The 19114-nt window shown below is 43.4% G+C and overlaps 1 protein-coding gene across 2 annotated transcripts in view; it reads left to right on the forward strand.

Moving 5' to 3' along the window:
• The first annotated feature begins 683 nt into the window (after positions 1-683).
• The window catches only part of hpcal1.L (hippocalcin-like 1 L homeolog), a 93971-nt gene continuing 75540 nt past the window's right edge, over positions 684-19114 (forward strand). The window contains exon 1 of one of the 2 annotated variants that reach the window (XM_018261978.2): positions 684-1235. The gene's annotated coding sequence lies outside the window, so the exon portion shown is untranslated. 2 annotated transcript variants of the gene reach the window in all.

Consider the following 19114-nt stretch of genomic DNA (forward strand, 5'->3'; position numbering starts at 1 on the left):
ATAAGATATATTGGATCATTCATCCGTAGGATTGCCACCTTTTCTGAAAAGTTTAACCGGCTGGTGGGGGGGGCGGGAACAAAAGGCAACATGGCGAGATGGCCAGAAAAAAAGGTACGTTTTAAATGAATTGGGGGCGGATAAAGGGCTTTTTAAGGGAATTAAAAATTTACCAGCAACTGCATTGCTGGTAAATTTGTAATACCGGTCCTGGTCTTGGGAAGTGTTTTAAGATGATAAAATACCGGCCAGGTGGCAATCCTATTCATCTGACACCCAACTGCTGCATGAAGAGAGAGTGAAGAAAAACAGATACTGAGAGAGGGATACCTAATTATTTCAGAAACTGTACAGAATTTTTAATTGATTGCATTTCAGTGGGCTGAAGCTAATATTAAATTGTCATTCTTGCGATAGTTCCTCTTTAAGTTTTACACTTACAAAAGGGGGGTAGTGGAAATTAAAGCGCCCCCAGACTAAGGCGAAGTAAAAGCAGAAACAGTATACAGCCAATGAGTCTTCAGGGAAAATTGTGACTACAGAACCAAATGTGCTCATACAGTCCTACTGTACAAGGAGACGCGCTCTAACCTCGTCCGACTCCGGCCACCTCCACCCTCATTCTACTTCCTGAGCTTTGGAGCCACGCATTGAGAAGCTGAAGGGATATACCAACTGTTAAAACCCGCGGAGGGGGGGGTGATATTGTGACGTCTCTAAAACTCACCAGAAGGAAAGTTTAGCTGTGAACAGTGAGTATGAATTCGGGCTAATTGTGAGGGAAAGTGTCTCTGAGCGCTGTTTCAGTTTAGTTAACGCCCGCAGGAGGGAGGCGGATATTTGTACATGCGATGTGCCCCCCCTCCGCCTGTCGCTCAGGTTGGGCCGCACTAGTGTAATATTCCTCTGCGCGCGGGGAGCTGTTGGTCGGCGCTGGTGTCTCCTCCTCACTATGCAAAGTGTCCTCACTGGCCGCTGCCTCTGCCTGTAGTAACTATGCGCTCAGTGTGACACAGACAGGCAGGCGAGCCCTGCGCACCGTCTAATCTCCTCGCTGCCTCATCCCCGCCCGACTGCAAACTTCCCCGGACTGTCCAATCCGCTACTCTCCTGCCCGCCTGCTTCTTGGTGTGTTTGGGGGGCGCCTGTCACGTTGTAAGCGGCTCCGAGGGGCTGTGAGTGGAAGTCAGTGAGATACTTAAGTGACCGACAAGTCAACTTACCTGCTGCAACTGGTAAGTGACTGTTTCCCCATTACTCGGGTTGTTTGTCAGCCAGGGGGCGCTAGGGAGGAGGGGCACCACACTGAGCCCATATTATTATTATTATTACTATTATTACTACTTCTACTCTGATGTTCCGCTACTGACATATTCTCCAGACATGGGTTGGATTATAGGAAAGAGCAGAGGAAACAATTGGTCCAGGGTCTCACTATGGGGAGGAAAACATAATGAGTTGTAATTTAACAACAGGTGGAAGTTGCAGGTCGAGCTGGTGGGATGTTTTATAGTAAAAAACTATTTATGTGGGGAGCACTGGTCAAGTTGCCCTTGAATCGCTGTTGTATACTGTGCCCCCTAGTCATTCACTTTATAGAAGTACTGGCACCTTTTCTTAATGTACACCTGCGCATCCAAGCCGGAGATCTGATCGGACTTCTGTCTGTCCAAGCCGGAGATCTGATCGGACTTCTGTCTGTCCAAGCCTGAGATCTGATCGGACTTTTGCCTGTCCAAGCTGGAGATCTGATCAGACTTCTACCTGTCCAAGCCTGAGATCTGATCGGACTTCTGCCTGTCCAAGCCTGAGATCTGATCGGACTTCTGCCTGTCCAAGCCGGAGAAATGATCGGACTTCTGCCTGTCTGAGCCGCAGATCAGATCGGACTTCTACCTGCTTAAGCCGGAGATCTGATTGGACTTCTGCCTAAAGCTGGCCATAGACGCAAAGATCTGATCGTACGAATCGAGGATTCGTATGATTTTCGAACCGTGTGTGGAGATTCCCGTCATTTTTCGTCCGGCGGAGATCGGTCGTTTGGTCGATCGGACAGGTTAGAAAATTTCTGTCGGCTGCCGATAATATCTCTGCGTGTATTGCCGATCGTACGATTTTCAGTGGGAGACTGTCACTAGCTTTGGTTGGACATAGATATCGTACGATTGCTGTCAGGGGCAGAACATTGCTGATCTGTTCTTTTACTAATCTGACTGGTAAGACTTTGATCTGAATGGTTAGTGGCGGGTCGGGAGATGGGAAAGTCCGATCATACGATGATTCGTACGATCGGATCTTTGCATCTATGGCCAGCTTTAGCCGGAGATCTGATCAGACTTCTACCTGTCCAAGCCGGAGATCTGATCGGACCTCGGCCTGTCCAAGCCGGAGATCTGATCGGTTCCCTGCCTGTCCAAGCCCAATATGTACTCATGCATTTTTCATCGGAAGAATCCTGCAGTGTTTCCTGTCTCTGTGCAACCAGACAAGTGACCCTGTGTCCAGATGTGGCTAAAGTTTAATGCCATTGACTCTCGGGGGGGGGGGGGGTGATAATTACAGATTAACAACTAGATTGCCCCAGGTTGGCCATACTTGGTCTATAGTGTGTTTGCCGTATAGTGCATGGGTATAAATAAAATATTCACATTGGCATTAGATAGTGTTAATGTGCCCCCCAGCAATGCACTTGTTTTAGAAGTAAGGGTCTGGATTGATATAAAGTTTATCTCCTGTCCCCAACCTTTACCCCCTGCAAGAAAGTGATGGTGAGGAGGTCTGTTAATGTTTGACCGGCACCTTGTTTTTTCTACCCAGGAGGTGATCTGGCTGCCGGATATGCACATACACATTCACAGGGAGAGAATAAAGGGAACATTCCCACTGGGAATGGCTTCTGTCAGATACCCAGCCCTAGTGCCTGCTAAATTGCCTCTCCTTGGTATTCCCTGTTTGAGCATCACGGGGATTTGCCTCCATTAAACTGTCAGGGCAAAATACTTTAAAGGGGTGCTTCACCCTTAAGTTAACTTTTAGCTTAATTCTAAGCAATTATTCAATTGTTCTTCATTATCTATTTTCTATAGTTTTTTTAAATATTTGCCTCCTTCTTCTGACCCTTTACATCTTTCAGATGGGGGTCACTGACCCCCACCTCAAAACAAATGCTCTGTAAGGCTACAAATGTATTGTTATTGCTGTTTTTAATTACTTATGTTTTTATTTTGACCCTCTCCTTTTTAATATTACAGTCTCTTATTCCAATCGGTACATGGTTGCTGGGGTAATGCTGGACCCTAGCAACCACATTTCTGAAAGTGTAGAGCTGCTGAATAAAAAGTTAAATAACTCAAAAACCACACATCATACTAAAAGTTAACTCAAAGGTGACCAACCCCTTTTAATAAGGCTGCCATACGCATTGAGTAGAATAAGAGGCTAGAAGTGCTGATCTTTTGTTTTGGGTTTGTGACCTGGTTTCTCTTGAGTTAAAGGGGTGGTTCACTTTTAAGGTAACTTTTAGTATGCTGTTGAGAAGCTAAGCTTAGGGGTCGTCACAAAACAAGCAGAAAATGAGGTTGGTCTGTAATATAAGATGATGCTACAGGCCTGATTATTAAATTCTGATGCTAATTACACTGGTTTCTGTGCTGCCATGTAGTAATTATCTGTATTAATTACTAATCAGACTTATATTGTGACATTTCTATTCTATGTGTACTGTATATTGTGAGTGGGTCCCTAAGCTCAGTAAATGACAGCAGCACTGAGCATGTGCAGTGAATCAGCAGAAAAGAAGATGGGGGAGCTACTGGGGCATCTTTGGAGACACAGATTTTTACTGCTAAAGCGCTTTGGTTGGTACAGAAGCCCAAAATATGACATATGACATACAACATTTCTAGCCTACTTCTTTAGTTAGGCTTTAGTTCTCCTTTAAGGGGTGTCGCATTACTATGCATTATTGCAAGGGTCCTCTGTAGGTAGAATGGGGAGTCTGCAATCTTTATCCCTCCAGCTGCTGCCAGAATCCTGGGAGTTATAGTTCTGCAACAGACACGCTGAGGCTACAAAGGTTGAGACGATAGTGTGCATCTTGTATATGCCCCCTTAGCTGAAATTATATATCTTTATTATGTAAAACGCACATAAGGTTATAGGTGTAAGGTAGTGAGGGGGTGGGTTTTGTTGTCTTATTTATTGCAGTTATGTGATGCAGATTAGTATAAAGCAGACGAGTTACACACACAACTCCAGTAGGTTCTGCAGCAGGTGTTGCCTCTGTGCCCACAGTTCTCCTGCCCATATAGACTAGTGCCATTTCCACTGGGGCACAGATAACTGCTCTACCTGTGGGTGAGAGACCTGTGCCTGGCTTTGCTGCTCATTATACCCGTGTCTGGGCTTCAATGTAGTCGGTAAAGCGCTGCTTATACTTCCCATCTTACAGCTGCTACTGGAAAACAACCCTACCCTGCAATTAATCTGCTGCGGCTTTGTGTTGCCTTGTTTGCCCTCCTCGGGGAGAGACCTGGCACAGGGGAAATGCTCTGTACAACTGCCGCTTAGCTTGTTGATTAAAGAACACTGTCTGACCAGTAGCTGCTTCAACCTAGTTCTTGATTGACTACAACTCCCAAAATTCCCCAAGTAGCCTCTAGAGATTCATGTAGGACACACATAGTGATTACTTCTGAAAAATCCAATCAATACTTCAGTGTAACTGGGGAATCGTCCCTTTTACCAGAAAAAATATTTTTAATTTCAACACTTTATGCATTTTATATTATAGGGATTTTGTCATGATTTTTATGGTATAGTTTTTATTTCTAAATTACATTGTTTTACACTGCAAATAATTCACTCTACAATATAAAATTTAATTCCTGAACCAGCAAATGGATGTTTTTTAGTTGTAATATTGGTGTGTAGGTGCATCTCGGGTCATTTTGCCTGATCATTTGCTTTCAGAAAGAGCCAACACTTTTGGATGGAACTGCTTTCTCAATGTAACTGAATGTGTTGAAGTTAGGCTGCTGGGGGGGGGAAGGGAGGGGGTGATATCACTCCAACTTGCAGTAAAGAGTGATTGAAGTTTATCAGAGCACAAGTCACATGACTGGGGGCAACTGGAAAATTGACAATATGTCTAGCCCCATGTCAGATTTCAAAATTGAATATAACAAAATCTGTTTGCTCTTTTGAAAAATGGATTTCAGTGCAGAATTCGGCTGGAGCAGCATTATTAACTGATGCGTTTTGACAGTATCCCTTTAACCATCAATTGCTGGGAGATGGGCAGTGGCTGCGGACTGAAGAGTAAAAACCAATTTCTGTCTGTTGTTGGCAGCAGCCCAGTGTTAGAGATTGTGACATATTCTATGGAATTGATATCCGTTGCACTAGAGACTCTCAGCTCAGTCACCGTGACCAGCGTGATATTGCTGCTTCTCTTAGCAATGGACAAACTATTGAGAGATTTTACTGTTGCTCTAACGAAAATTTTATGAAAATTGCTGCTGTACCTATTCCAGCTTGTTCATTTATAACAAGTACAGTAGAACCCCCATTTTACGTTTTCAGTGGACCAGAAAAAAATGGTGTAAAAGCCAGGAAAATGTTAAATCAGGGAAATGTATTATGCATAATATATAGGTGGGATCACAGAACAACAATGTAAAATGAGGGCAACTTAAAATCAGGGGATTTAAATTTGAGGTTTCACTGTATATAAAAACAGTTGCTGTATCAGCAGTGGAGTGAGTAGAGAGCTATGAACAGGGCTCCCATAAATAATCACGGGGTCCCATACTCCCCCAGAGGACGCCAATCATTTGTTCACTGGGTCTTTGCACCCCTTGGTTGTGAGCCCTGCCAATAAGTAAAACAGGGCAACAAAGGAAACAAAATGACCCCTTAACTGCCTGGTTACTACCCAATTATACCCAAATCACACTCTGATCAAATCACAATCAGAGCCGGGCCCAGCCGGCTGGGTGCCCTAGGTTAGAGTCCTGCGCAGAACCAATTTCTAAGACCCGAACCAGCCGTCCGCAACCCACGTAATTACCCATTTTGAACCGCTACCCGACCCTAACCCGCAAGTGCAGCCTGACCCGCAACCTGCCGATCACAATGAAGAGAGGGAGAGGGATAAAGCGCTCTGTGTGATGTAAGAGAGCTGTGCCGGAAGTCAGACGGGAGGGGGAGATGAGTGGAGGGAAAGCTGCAGGGAGAGAGTTGCAGCAGGAAGAGACCCGCAACCTGACCCGTGTCCTGCAGACCCGTGTCCTCCCAGACATGCATCCATACCCGCACCTGAAAAGCCTACCCTCATTCTGAAGGGTACCCGCTTTTTTGCGGCTACCCGCTGAGGGACTCTACCCTAGGTAAACTGGCCAACAACATTGCCCCCCCTCGTGAGTGCTGCAGGTTAAGTGACCAGTGGCAGTTAGGGGATGAGGGCCTGGACTAGCGGTTGGCAGAAAGAAGAGGTGCATGCCCAGCGCCGCCCCTCCAACGTTGTGCCCTAGGCACTAGTGATGTGCAAATTGACAATAAGTTGACCCTCACCCAGCCTGATCCCAACTGACCCAGCAAGTCCTGCTGGGTGCCCTAGGTTAGAGTCTACAAAATAGAGGCTGCTGGAGGAGGAAGCCAGAAGTGGGGAGAGTAGAGGGAGAGATCAACGTGAACTCGCCTGCGACGCGGAAGTCTTGTGCAGAAGTCGGACCAAACCCACTCAGCCCGTGGGTTTCGGCCTGGCCTGCACATCGTTATAGGCAGATGCCTCTTCTGCCTGCCCCAATTCTTGCCACCTTTTCTACAATTCTTTACCGGCTGGTGGGGGGCGGGAACACAAAGGGGCGGGCCGTGACGTCAAAAAGGGCGAGAAAAGTTCCAGGGGATTGGGGGCAGGCAGAGGAGTCTTTTTAAGCGGCTAGGCCGGTAAAATACTGGCCGGGTGGCAACCCTAGTTCTGGCCCTGCTCATAATGTACCCAGACACCACCCAACATACAAGCCCCAGCCCTTTGTTGTTCAAATATTAGATTTTAGATATTAGAGATTATTAGAGATTAGATATTAGATTTTACACAATGGACTGCAAATAGAAAATAACACGATGGCTACAATCCTGCCGTCTCTGAAACATGTTACAGGTAACAATGAGTCCCCAGCCCTTTGTATCCGTTGTGTATTGACCATAGTCCCAAGAAGATACTGTGACCAAAACTAGGGTTTACCCCAAATTTCACCCTAACTGACCTTCAGGCTGGGCTTTCAGGAGTATCCTTGAGCCATATGGATATAGACATTCTCTCCAAATGTTACCCAAGCTGATCTACAGACTGGGCTCACCCAACCACTGGTCTGCATGGTGTTGCGATTCACAGACTGGGGGCTACTACTTTAGAGATTAAAGATCTTTAGTTTTGTATCTTAGCTGTGGCTAAAGTTATTTTTTTTGCACTCACGTTCATGTCCATCATCGCCTTTTGCACACAGTAAGGTTACAGATTTATGAAAGCAGCAGTATTTCTAGAACAACAGCTCAGCACAAGCTATTCACTGCTTTGAGCCCGTTGATTACATCAAACAAAAATCAACCAGATAAGTGATTAATGTCCATTGCCTATTAGGCAGTTAACAAAATTCACTTTTTCAGGTACCGAGTTTTTTTAAGCATATTGTGGCTTTTTATATTCTATTAAATAAACTGGGGCTGATTTACATAGCTGGCTTTATATCTGTTTGCTGGAGCTGTAACTTTGAATGTGGCATCTCTGCCTGAACACCCTCAATGTGTTAATGGGTGCATTACTGATACTTGATGTATATTCCATGTTTGCTTTATGGATGGTCTGTAATGCCTTCTGACCTTGTAAGGGCAGTGGCCCACGGGGAGATTTGTCACCCTTGATTATTTATGCATGTCTGCGAGTGACAAATCCCCATGGAAATAACTGAAATTGATGGCAGTGAAACCAACATATTGCAAAGTCACCCAAAATTGCCTCTGGAGGAAACCATGGGCGACTTTGCGATATGTTGGATTTACCGCCATTGATATCAGTTATTTCCAATGGAGATGCATTTTCGGGAGATGTCACGCATAAATCATCGTGGGCGACAAATCTACCTTTCGCCATTGCCCAACAAGATTTTCAATTCTTTATAACTCTGCCTTCTCTTTATTGTAATCTGCTGTTCATTATAGTTACTGAGGTTGTTATATATGTCTGGGCTAGCAAACATGATGTTAATTGGTCACAGCTAAAGTGTTGTCTGTTTCCCTTCAAGTTTGTGCTTTTTTTATTCAAAGAAGTAGACAGAAGTCAGATTTCGTGGAAACGTGGTTTATTATACAGCAGTAGAGGTTCGGAGGATCAGCTGACAGTTTTCCAGTAAGTTGTCCCCCCCCCTAGCTTAGAAATATAACATTGTGAGACAGCCAGTGGGATATGGTTGGCTGGAAAGGGAAGAGACTACATTTCTTTGTAACATGAGTTTTGTGCTTTTACTGAAATACGTTAGATGCTTCTGTTCCAAAGACTTCCATTTTATTCAAGAGCACTGCAATTCCCATGCACGTATGTACACGTCTGGAATTCTGTACACTGGAGCACACTTAACAATAACAATACAGCATAGTGAGTTAGGTTGAAAAAAGACACGTCTATCAAGTTCAACCTTAACTCTGTATATAATCTGCCTAACTGTCAGTTGATCCAGAGGAAGGCAAAAAAAACATTTGAAGCCTCTCCAATTTGCCTCAGAGGGGAAAAAAATCCTTCCTGACTCCCTGGATCAACTTGTACTATGAGCTATCTTGCATAACCCTGTATTCCCTCACTTGCTAAAAAGCCACTTGCTAAAAAGCATAAAACCGAATTTTAGAACTGGTTGCTAAGGGTTACTAGACTGGTATAAACGTTAGGCTCTATCTTTGCCTATATTTGAACTCGGAACCAGCAGTTCAATCAAGGCAATTCTGTCCCTTCTGGGTTTCCGTTTATCCAGTTTCAAATGTAGTTGCAAACGATTAAGGGCTGTTTATAATCATTAGTTTGTAAGTCCCCCCCCCATCCCCATTTATTTATTGCAGTTCGAGAATCTGGGTTCTGCTCCTGGGCTTTGCTTGTCTTTAGAAGCAATAGTTATGTAACATTTGTTCATAGAATAACCATAGTTACTTGGGAATTTGTTTTTAAATATATACCGCTCACATGGTGGTATCCAACTTCTGCTAATGTGATTCTGGATCAACCTTCTTCTGGATGCAGTCTTGGTGCATTTTATTTTCAGAACATCTAGTGTGGTCATCAAACATGCCAGAACATTAGTCTGTACACGTATGGGACCTCTTATCCAGAATGCTCAGGACCTGGGGGTTTCCAGATAATGGATCTTTTTTGTAATGTGGATCTTCTACTAGAAAATCATTAAAGTAACCCAATATGCTGGATTTGCTTCAAATAAGGATTCGTTTTTTTTAGTTTGAAACAAGTACAAGCTACTGTTTTATTATTTCACAGAAAACCGTACATAATTTTTTTTAAAAATCTGGATTATTTGATTCAAGTGGAGTATATGCGAGACAGCCTTTCTGTAATTTGGAGCTTTCTGGATAACGGGTTTCTGGATAATGGTGCAGTTACTACTTTTTCTGAAAGTTATAATTCCCCAGGTCAAGATTATGTTCTGTGTTACTTTTTTGGGACCAATATTTTTGTGGATTCAGTATCTGCACAAATTCAAATTTCAAAAAAATAGGGAATCTTCTTTTCTGTTAGCTAGAAGGTAGAATTACAACAGTCGTGGAAACTCAATTATGGGCTGTGAAAGAGCAGAAAATCCTTAGGCCATGTTAAATGTATGAGTAGGATTCCTAGAATGTAAGGGGAACTATCTCAAAAATAAAAATGTAATATTAGCTTCAGCAACTTTCTAAACTTTTTAAATACAATCAGTTAAATATTCTGCATTGTTTCTGAAATAATCAAGTTTATGTTCACTATCCCTCTCTCTGCATCTTTTTAACTGCACTCTGAATGTGTGGTTCTCTTTCCTTCTTCTACCCCTAACTTACATATGCACAGAGTCGGACTGGAGGGCCCGGGGACCACCGGGACTACAGTCCAGGGCCCCCTCTGGACCCCCTGGCCCCACTAATGCGGCGCGTACACGTGAATGGAGCATGTGGCACGTAAGCGTGAATGGAGCCGCATTGGAACTCATACGCGAACGAAGCCTGTGTCGCAACCGGAGGAGCGTGGCCCATATGCACAACCGGAGGCTCGTTTCCTGGCCCTACACAAAATATTATTTGCCGCGCAGCTCCATTTGCACGTGCGTGCCACGTGGTTTTTCAGGTGCAAACAGCCACGTGGCATGCGCGGCTAATTATTTGATTTGTAGGGCCAGGAAATCGGGAGAGGGTGTCTGGCCCGGAGCGGGCCCATGAAGGCTGGGTCCCACCGGGTTTTTTCCCGGTGTCCCGCCAGGCCAGTCCGACCCTGCATATGCAAAATAGGATTCAGATTTGTTTCAGTATTCGGCCAAATCTTTCACAAAGGATTCAGTATTCAGCCAAATCCTTAAAAAAGTGGATTTGGTGCATCCCCAATAGGAAATAAATAGGAATTAAAAGCAGAATTCCGTCTGTAATGTGATCAGTTACACTTGCAAGTGAAATTGCGGTACCCACAGCCAAGTGCTATTGTAGCCAGGCTGATACTCATTGTGTCCGAGAGAGGATTTCTGGCTTTTCTGTAAGTGTATAGCTAGTGTGCCTGCATATAAAGGCAGGGCAGGTCAATTGATGTGGTTGTTAAGCTTAAAATCCCACAGTCACATTGTGAAATGAAATGCTTCTTGTTCAACGAGTAGGTAATCTACACTGCAGTGTGCAACAGGTAATAAATACTGCAGTGAATGGTATTGCATGCTGTTTGGGTCCCTTTTCTGAGGTTTACAAAGAAAGACCATAAAATTGATGATACATGATGTGAAACGGTGCTCAAAGGTCTCCCATTGAGTGTGTGCAAGTAGTGAAACTCTGTTGTGAATGCATGCGCTCTGATACACTCGCTGGGAAAGAGTGAGGTGCCAGTGTTAGAATCAAATATAAGGGGGATAAAGCAGGGGCAGACACAGTCATCAAAGGACCTTCTGAAAAAATTATGTATTGATTAGCCCCAAAGAAGATTGTAACTTGTTAACACAGAGCATCAGGCTGGGGCGGGATTCACTGACTCTGAAAGATACATTGCTTGATACATTTCTTATTTCTGCTGAGCAGAATCCCTGGGTTTTTATTAAAGGGGTTTGTTCACCTTCCAAACACTTTTTTCCAGTTTAGTTGTTTTCAGATTGTTCACCATAAACAAATAATTCTTTCAATTGCTTTCCATCTTTTATTTTTCACCAGTTTTCAGAAATGTAAGTTTGAAGTTGATGTTCGTGTCTGTGGGGTTTCAGTCTGGCAGCTCAGTGATCCAGGAGCATCTGAACTGTTACAATTTGCTCCATTTAGTTGATACAATTAGTTGATACATTTCTCAGCAGTATGTGGAATATTAGCAACTATTGTATCTGGGGACTAGCCCTCTTCTGTGCAGTGACAATCTCTACAAACTGCCTTCCCCCTGCTATAATGCGGAAACGCCAATGCACTCGCGGCACTTCGATTTCCGAAGTCGCCTGAAGTTGCCTCATGAGGAAACCAGAGCTGCTTTAGAAGGTGAAAAATGAAACACTTCAATATTAAAAAAACGGTCACATATAGAAAATGAAAAGTAATTGGAAGACGTCTTTGTTTTTGGTGAACAATCTGAAAACAGCTGCACTGTTTGAAGGTGAACAACCATTATAAAGGCAGCTGTTACCATTGATACAATAGTTGCTAATATTCCAGAGATGCTGCAGAGAAATGGATCATTTGACTTCTCCATAGAACAACAGCATTACCTGTCTCTTATACATGAACATCTACAAGTGCAGTTGTGCCCAACGCTACAGCCTTGCTCCTGCTTTATTGATCTTAATTGAGCACTGCTGTAACTATTGATGCAGAGGAACCCTGGAACCACTGCTGCTTCCAAACTTGGCGGTAGCTCCAGGTTTCCCTGCACCCTGCCCTGCATCAATCGCCGCCTTTCAGTTGCACCAAAAGAGTAGGGCACACTTGCATGCTGAACACCGGAAATGATGCCAGACAATATCCAGGATAACTGTGGCCTATTCGCATGCACAATTGCATCCATTTTGGCAAACTGGATGCAATTGCAGTAGGCAACACGCAATTGCATGTAGAGCATCGTCCCTTTGTGACCAAAATGATGCTGAAATTCTGGGGGGAAATGCTGCATTGTGGGGGGGGGAAACATGACAATTGCACTCGAACTCACACTTTGCTCACTGCATGTAAATTTGCCCTGATAGAACCATGGCAGTATTAGTAGCAGATCGCAACCCCAATGTTTCTATTACATTACTTCTTAAGATAGAGTCCTGCACGGGTCCATTTTTTTGGATACTGTCATGGGAAAAAAATCCATTTCTCAAAAGAGCAAACAGATTTTTTATATTCAATTTTGAAATTTGACATGGGGCTAGACATTTTGTCAATTTCCCAGCTGCCCCTGGTCATGTGACTTGTGCCTGCACTTTGGGAGTAGGGTTGCCGCCTTTTTAAAAAATTTTACCGGCTGGTGGGGGGCGGGGACACAAAGGGGCGGGACGTGACGTCAAAATGGGCATGGTGTGACATCAAAATGGGCGGGGCAGCGCCACGGACGCTGAAAGAAGCACAAGTAAAGCTAAGTACCAGGGGATTGGGGGCAGGCCGAGTGCTCTTTTTATTCGTATTACAAATTTACCGGCAGCTACATTGCCGGGAAATTTGTAATACCGGCCCCGGCCTTGGCAGGTATTTTACCGCCTAAGCCGGTAAAATACCAGCCGAGTGGCAACCCTATTTGGGAAAGAAATGCTTCCTGGCAGGCTGCTGTTTTTCCTTCTCAATGTAACTGAATGTGTCTCAGTGAGACATGGGTTTTTACTATTGAGTGCTGTTCTTAGATCTACCAGGCAGCTGTTATCTTGTGTTAGGGAGCTGCTATCTGGTTACCTTCCCATTGTTCTTTTGTTTGGCTGCTGGGGGGAAAGGGAGGGGGGTGATATCACTCCAACTTGCAGTACAGCAGTAAAGAGTGATTGAAGTTTATCAGAGCACAAGTCACATGACTTGGGGCAGCTGGGAAATTGACAATATGTCTAGCCCCATGTCAGATTTCAAAATTGAATATGCTCTTTTGAGAAATGGATTTCAGTGCAGAATTCTGCTGGAGCAGCACTATTAACTGATTCATTTTGAAATTTTTTTTTCCCCCATGACAGTATCCCTTTAAGACTCCACTGCAGCTACTGCTACTCCTAAATACTGTGACAGATATCTGTTGCCTAATACTGTAAGTATATTAATTTATTTGCAAGTTGTAGCCTCTTATGTTCATGCGTAGGAATGTGTAAGCAACTTGTTAAAGGGATCCTGTTATCGGAAAACATGTTTTTTTTAAAATGCATCAGTTAATAGTGCTGCTCCAGCAGAATTCTGCACTGAAATCCATTTCTCAAAAGAGCAAACAGATTTTTTTATATTCAATTTTGAAATCTGACACGGGGCTAGACATTTTGTCAATTTCCCAGCTGCCCCTGGTCATGTGACTTGTGCCTGCACTTTAGGAAAGAAATGCTTTCTGGCAGGCTGCTGTTTTTCCTTCTCAATGTAACTGAATGTGTCTCAGTGAGACATGGGTTTTTACTATTGAGTGTTGTTCTTAGAATTACCAGGCAGCTGTCATCTTGTGTTAGGGAGCTGCTATCTGGTTACCTTCCCATTGTTCTTTTGTTTGGCTGCTGGGGGGGGGAAAGGGAGGGCGTGATATCATTCCAACTTGCAGTACAGCAGTAAAGAGTGATTGAAGTTTATCAAGTCACATGACTTGGGCCAGCTGCGAAATTGACAATATGTCTAGCCCCATGTCAGATTTCAAAATTGAATATAAAAAAATCTGTTTGCTCTTTTGAGAAATGGATTTCAGTGCAGAATTCTGCTGGAGCAGCACTATTAACTGATTCATTTTGAAAAAAAAAGTTTTTGGCATGACAGTATCCCTTTAAGTCTCCTTCCTCTCTGCAATACTTCAGCTACCTTTATAATGGCGCATTCCAACTACCGCTCTCAAACCAATGAGCAGATTTATAAAGATTGGAAAATTGAACTGAGATAATGCTTCTTGCCTTTTCCCGTTCCCAGGTATTTATCATCTGTCACTGGAATTTTCTCTATTATAAAAAGGCCATTGTGCAAGGTTCCCCGTAGAATAATGGTAAAGAACTCTTGAGAATCCCCCCGGTAAATGATGTGGTAGAAAGATTTCCTTTCAACAAACTCTGATGTGCCCGTGGGCTTTAATTGGACCTCGGCAGCTTTGAGCTCCCAAATTAAAAAAAAAAACTCAGGTGAGAAAAATGATTGATATCTATAATATCTTCAGTAGAAAAACAGTTTAACTACAATTTCGTCTTGACTCTCTTGTGTTTGAGATAAATAAGCAAAGGTGATACACAGCATGAAAAATAAAGTGATACTTATCTACCTTCATGTGACCCATGAATCAACTTCATTCAAGAAGCCCCTGTGTTCGTTCCACTTCCAATTAAAGGGCATGAGAGAACACGCTGAATGCTGTGTGCAACAGCTGTACTTGCCCTTTAACAGATTCCAGCTTAAACAGTTGAGTTTTTCCTTTGTAATTTACTGGGAAGTTATTCTATTCCTTAAGGCTGTGTTTGTCTGTTGATACCAGGACTATAGAAACTGGCATTTGTGCTCTGTACTTTATTTCTTTTGCAAACTATCCATTTACACATTGTGAATGGTTGGGGTTAATTAAGTGGATTCTGTTATGATTTTTATGGTGTTGTTTTTGTTACTAAATGTTTATTCTTGAACCAATAAATGCATTTCTAGTTGTTATATTGGTGTGTAGGCAGCCATTTTGAAGAAAGAGCCAGCACTTCACAAAGGAACTGCTTTCAGATAAGCTATTGTTTCTCCAACGCCATGTAACTGAAGGAGTCGCAGTAGGACTTCTCATATCTTATATCTACCAGGGAGCTGTTATTTGGTTACCTTCCCATTGTTCTGCTGATGAGCTGTTGGGTGGAAAAGGAGTGGGGGGGGGATATCACCAACTTGCAGTTCAGCAGTAAAGAGTGACTGAAGTTTATCAGAGCACATGTCATATGACTGAGGGCACCTGGGAAACTAACATGTCAGGATCTGTTTGCTCTTTGAAAAACAGATTTCAATTCAAGATTCTGCATTGAGGAGGAACACTTTTAACTGATGCATTTTGCAATAAAACATGTTTTACCCTGACCAAATATTTAAGAAATCATTAAAGGGGTAGTGTACCTTTAAGTTGACTTTTACAATGACGCAAACTGAGAAAATTTTATGGTTTTTGAATGATTTAGCTGTTTGTTCAGTGGCTGCCCCATATAGAATTTCAGCAGCCATCTGGTTGCCATGGTATTATTTACGCTAGCAACCAGGCAGTGGTCGTAAGTGGGCATCCTAGCTAAAGGTTAATGGGTAACCTCCTTCCACCTCCACTCTCTTGCTGGATTTAGGCATGTCTGCCTGCATTTTGGGGGGTAAAAAAAGAAAAAAAGAAAGATATATGCCATGTCTCACCCCCCCCCCCCCCCGATCCCTTTCCATTAAGTGCCTCATGGGCTGGTATTGTAAAACCTATACTTAATGCTGAGCACGAGCAGGAAAGATCTGTAGCATCTGCTACGTGGGGTTTATAAAGCCACAAGAGTATCACAGGGACAGTACTGATGTTCTGTATCTTCATATTATGATGCATGGTCCCTGTCCGACCCCTGGGCGCGCGCCAGCCTCTGTTTGTGTGTTTGTAACCGGCATGAACTAGGCAACAGGGTTAGAAAGAAGGGAGCGTTAATAAAAAGGATCTTGGCAGAAAACCTATAATGAAGTCATGCAGAGCACAAAATGGATTTAGGGATGGGAGGTGTCTCCTTTGATTCCATCAAGTAACATTGAATATACTGTTAGATAAAGTGGGGGGGGGCAGCGGCTCTTCAGATGCTGACGAAGTACAACTGTCGGCATCACTCTTAACTGCCAAATGCTTCACATCATATAAATGACTTTAAAAGAGTTTAACATTTATATTTATCTAAATACAACTCCCAGCATCCTTTTTAATTTGCTGTCTGATGATGTAGTGTAAACTAGAGTCCTGCGCAGTTCCATTTTTTGGAATCCGAACCCGCATTCTTACCCGATTGGCCGCACATGAATCTGATGGCAGGCACTCAAAGGCAATCTTCCAACAAAATGAATAGAAATCAAGTAGAAAAGATTTATTGTGTCCTCCGCCTTACGCGTTTCGTGTTACAAACACTTAATCATAGGCTGAGTAAGTGAGGCTCAAACAAAATTGCACCAATCACAAAATTCCAACAATAAAAGCATTAGCCAATCGCTGAATATCCCACATCAGACCAACCCTTATGTTCAATTATCTCAGGTGCATCTCTTTAGGGAGACTGTTTTAAGCCAAGCCTCTTTCAGATAGAGGCCATTTTTGTACACCTCTGTAGATAAATTTGTAAACAGGTGTTGATATTTAGGAGGCCATTTAGGACCCGCTACCTGACCCGCAAGTACCTTATGCGCGACCCGCTGACCATCAAGAATCAGGAAGTGCTGTCATTGTAAACCGGAAGTGACCTCATCGGAAGTAGCTGGGATCAGGAAAAAAGGAGTAAAACAGGAAGTGCAGGAAGGGACATCATCGGAAGTAGACGTGATCAGAAAAAAGGAGTAAAAATCGCTATTGAGAAGACCCATGGCCCGACCCACAGCCCGCAGAACTGCCGACCCACGTCTATACCCGCACCCGGAACTTCAACCCACAGGGTACCATAGGTTTTTGAGGTTAACCTGCGGGTACCCATCCCGCTGCAGGACTCTAGTGTAAACAGGGGAGGGTTTAATTACTTTCCTTACACATCTATGTAGATGATCCTGGCATATGCATCAATTTTAGTCTTAACTATTACCTATGCCTACCTATTGTCTCCTGTTGTGTTGCAGTGCCCTTAGGAGCAAGGTACCAGTCTTAACAGCTTAGCCAAATAGGCTGTAAATGGACTTCTCAATAGCAGGGAAAATTCACATTCTATTTATATAGATAATATAAATATATTCTGGCATGATTATTCCCCTGTGCTAAGCACGATTCTGTAGGGACAGGGGTTCCTTTAAGGGCAGAATGTACGCAGAGCGGTTCGTTTTCCGAAGTCGCCTGACGTTTCCTAGTTAGGCAACTTCGGGCGACTTTGGAAAACGAAGCAATCCGAGTGCCATCCTGCCGGCGATTCACATTCTAGCTGGCGGGAAGACAGTTTGGGGAGATTAGTCTACCCGAAGAAGAGGGTATTTTGTCGCCAGGCAATTAATCTCCCCGAATCTGAGCGTGTGTCTCTTCCCTAAAGGGACATCTGATATAGCGTCCTTTCTGGCGATTTGTTTATTCCGCATAACTGGCACTGAATAACTTGTATAATAGACATTTAAATTTGATTGGGGTGTTTGGTTTTCTTTTTACTGTGTTCCCTCAGCCAGACCACAATACTAATTGTGGGTAAAATGTCAAGGGTGCTATGACGCTCCAGCTTTCAATTGGGGGTCGCTGACCCCATAAAAAAAAACAAATGCTTTATAAGGCTACAAATTTATTGTTACTACTTTTTACTATTCATCTTTTAAAAAGCTAAATAACTACCACAAAAAGCTAAATAACTACCACAAAATGTGAACTAGTGTAGCCCTGAGCTGGAATTAACTCTTGTGGGGGAACTACCTGAAATGTAGGGGGGAACCTTAACTATTTCACAAACCTACATTAGGAAGTCATATCATGTACTGGAAGAATTCCTGCTGTAGTAGATGTGCAAAGAAAATCATGTCATTAGAAGCAGAATAAATTAAATTGTCATTTCCCAATCTGTTGCTTTGGTACAATTGTAAGATAATGAATGAATAAATAATGGAATATTCAGTGATTAAGCTCCCAGTAGCATTGGACCTGAAGCCATAAAAGAAATATCTCATTATAGATGATTTTAATCTAATTGAATTTTATCCGTTGTCCATAGAGGTTCTCTTCTTTAACTTATTAAGTTATGCTGCTTGGTCATTATTATAGTGGCTGTGCCTATTAACATTAATAAGTAGGGTTTCCACCTTTCTTGATCCAGATAGCCTGGTTTTCGAGAGGGCTGTCCTGGTCAAAACTGCCTGCCTGGTTTCCTAATTTGGAGGACCGGGCAGGATTCTCTACGATTGATAGAACTGCCCACCGACCCACTTGCTCGTCATTAACACCTCGCCCACAATGTCATGAAGACAACCCCATGACGACATTGGCCCGCCAGGAGGGTTTTTTCTTTTTTTTTTTTAAAGCTGCAAAACTTGCCAAAAATCAGAGCTTAAAGGTGGCCATAAATGGGGAGATCCTCTTGTTTGGAAAGGTAGCCAATAGAGGGGATTTTACACCAATATGACAACTTGAGTGGGTGATATCGGGCTGATCCGATCCTTAGGGCTCAACAATTGGATCACAAGGCCAGGAATGCAGGCAGTGGGAACGATCGGGCTTCCCCATCTCCTGACCTGCCACTAACCATTCCGATCAAATAAAGTTGTAAAAGAACAGATCAGCCAATGTTCTGCCCCTACAGCAATAGTACGAAAGTTATGTCCGACAAAAGCTGGAGACAGTCTACCACTGAAAATCATACGATCGGCAATACATCCAGAGATGTTATCGGCAGCCGACAGAAATCTTTTAACCTGTCCGATGGACCAAACGACTGATCTCCCTGGTATGAAAATGTCGGGACTCTCCACACAAAGGCCCGGATTTGTGGATAGGCCACCAAGGCCATGGCCTAAGGAGGCAGGATTTTAGGGGGGTGGTATGCTGCCCAACAACACCCACTTT

The sequence above is a fragment of the Xenopus laevis genome, chromosome 5L (assembly GCF_017654675.1).
Source record: "Xenopus laevis strain J_2021 chromosome 5L, Xenopus_laevis_v10.1, whole genome shotgun sequence".
Taxonomy (NCBI): Eukaryota; Metazoa; Chordata; class Amphibia; order Anura; family Pipidae; genus Xenopus; species Xenopus laevis.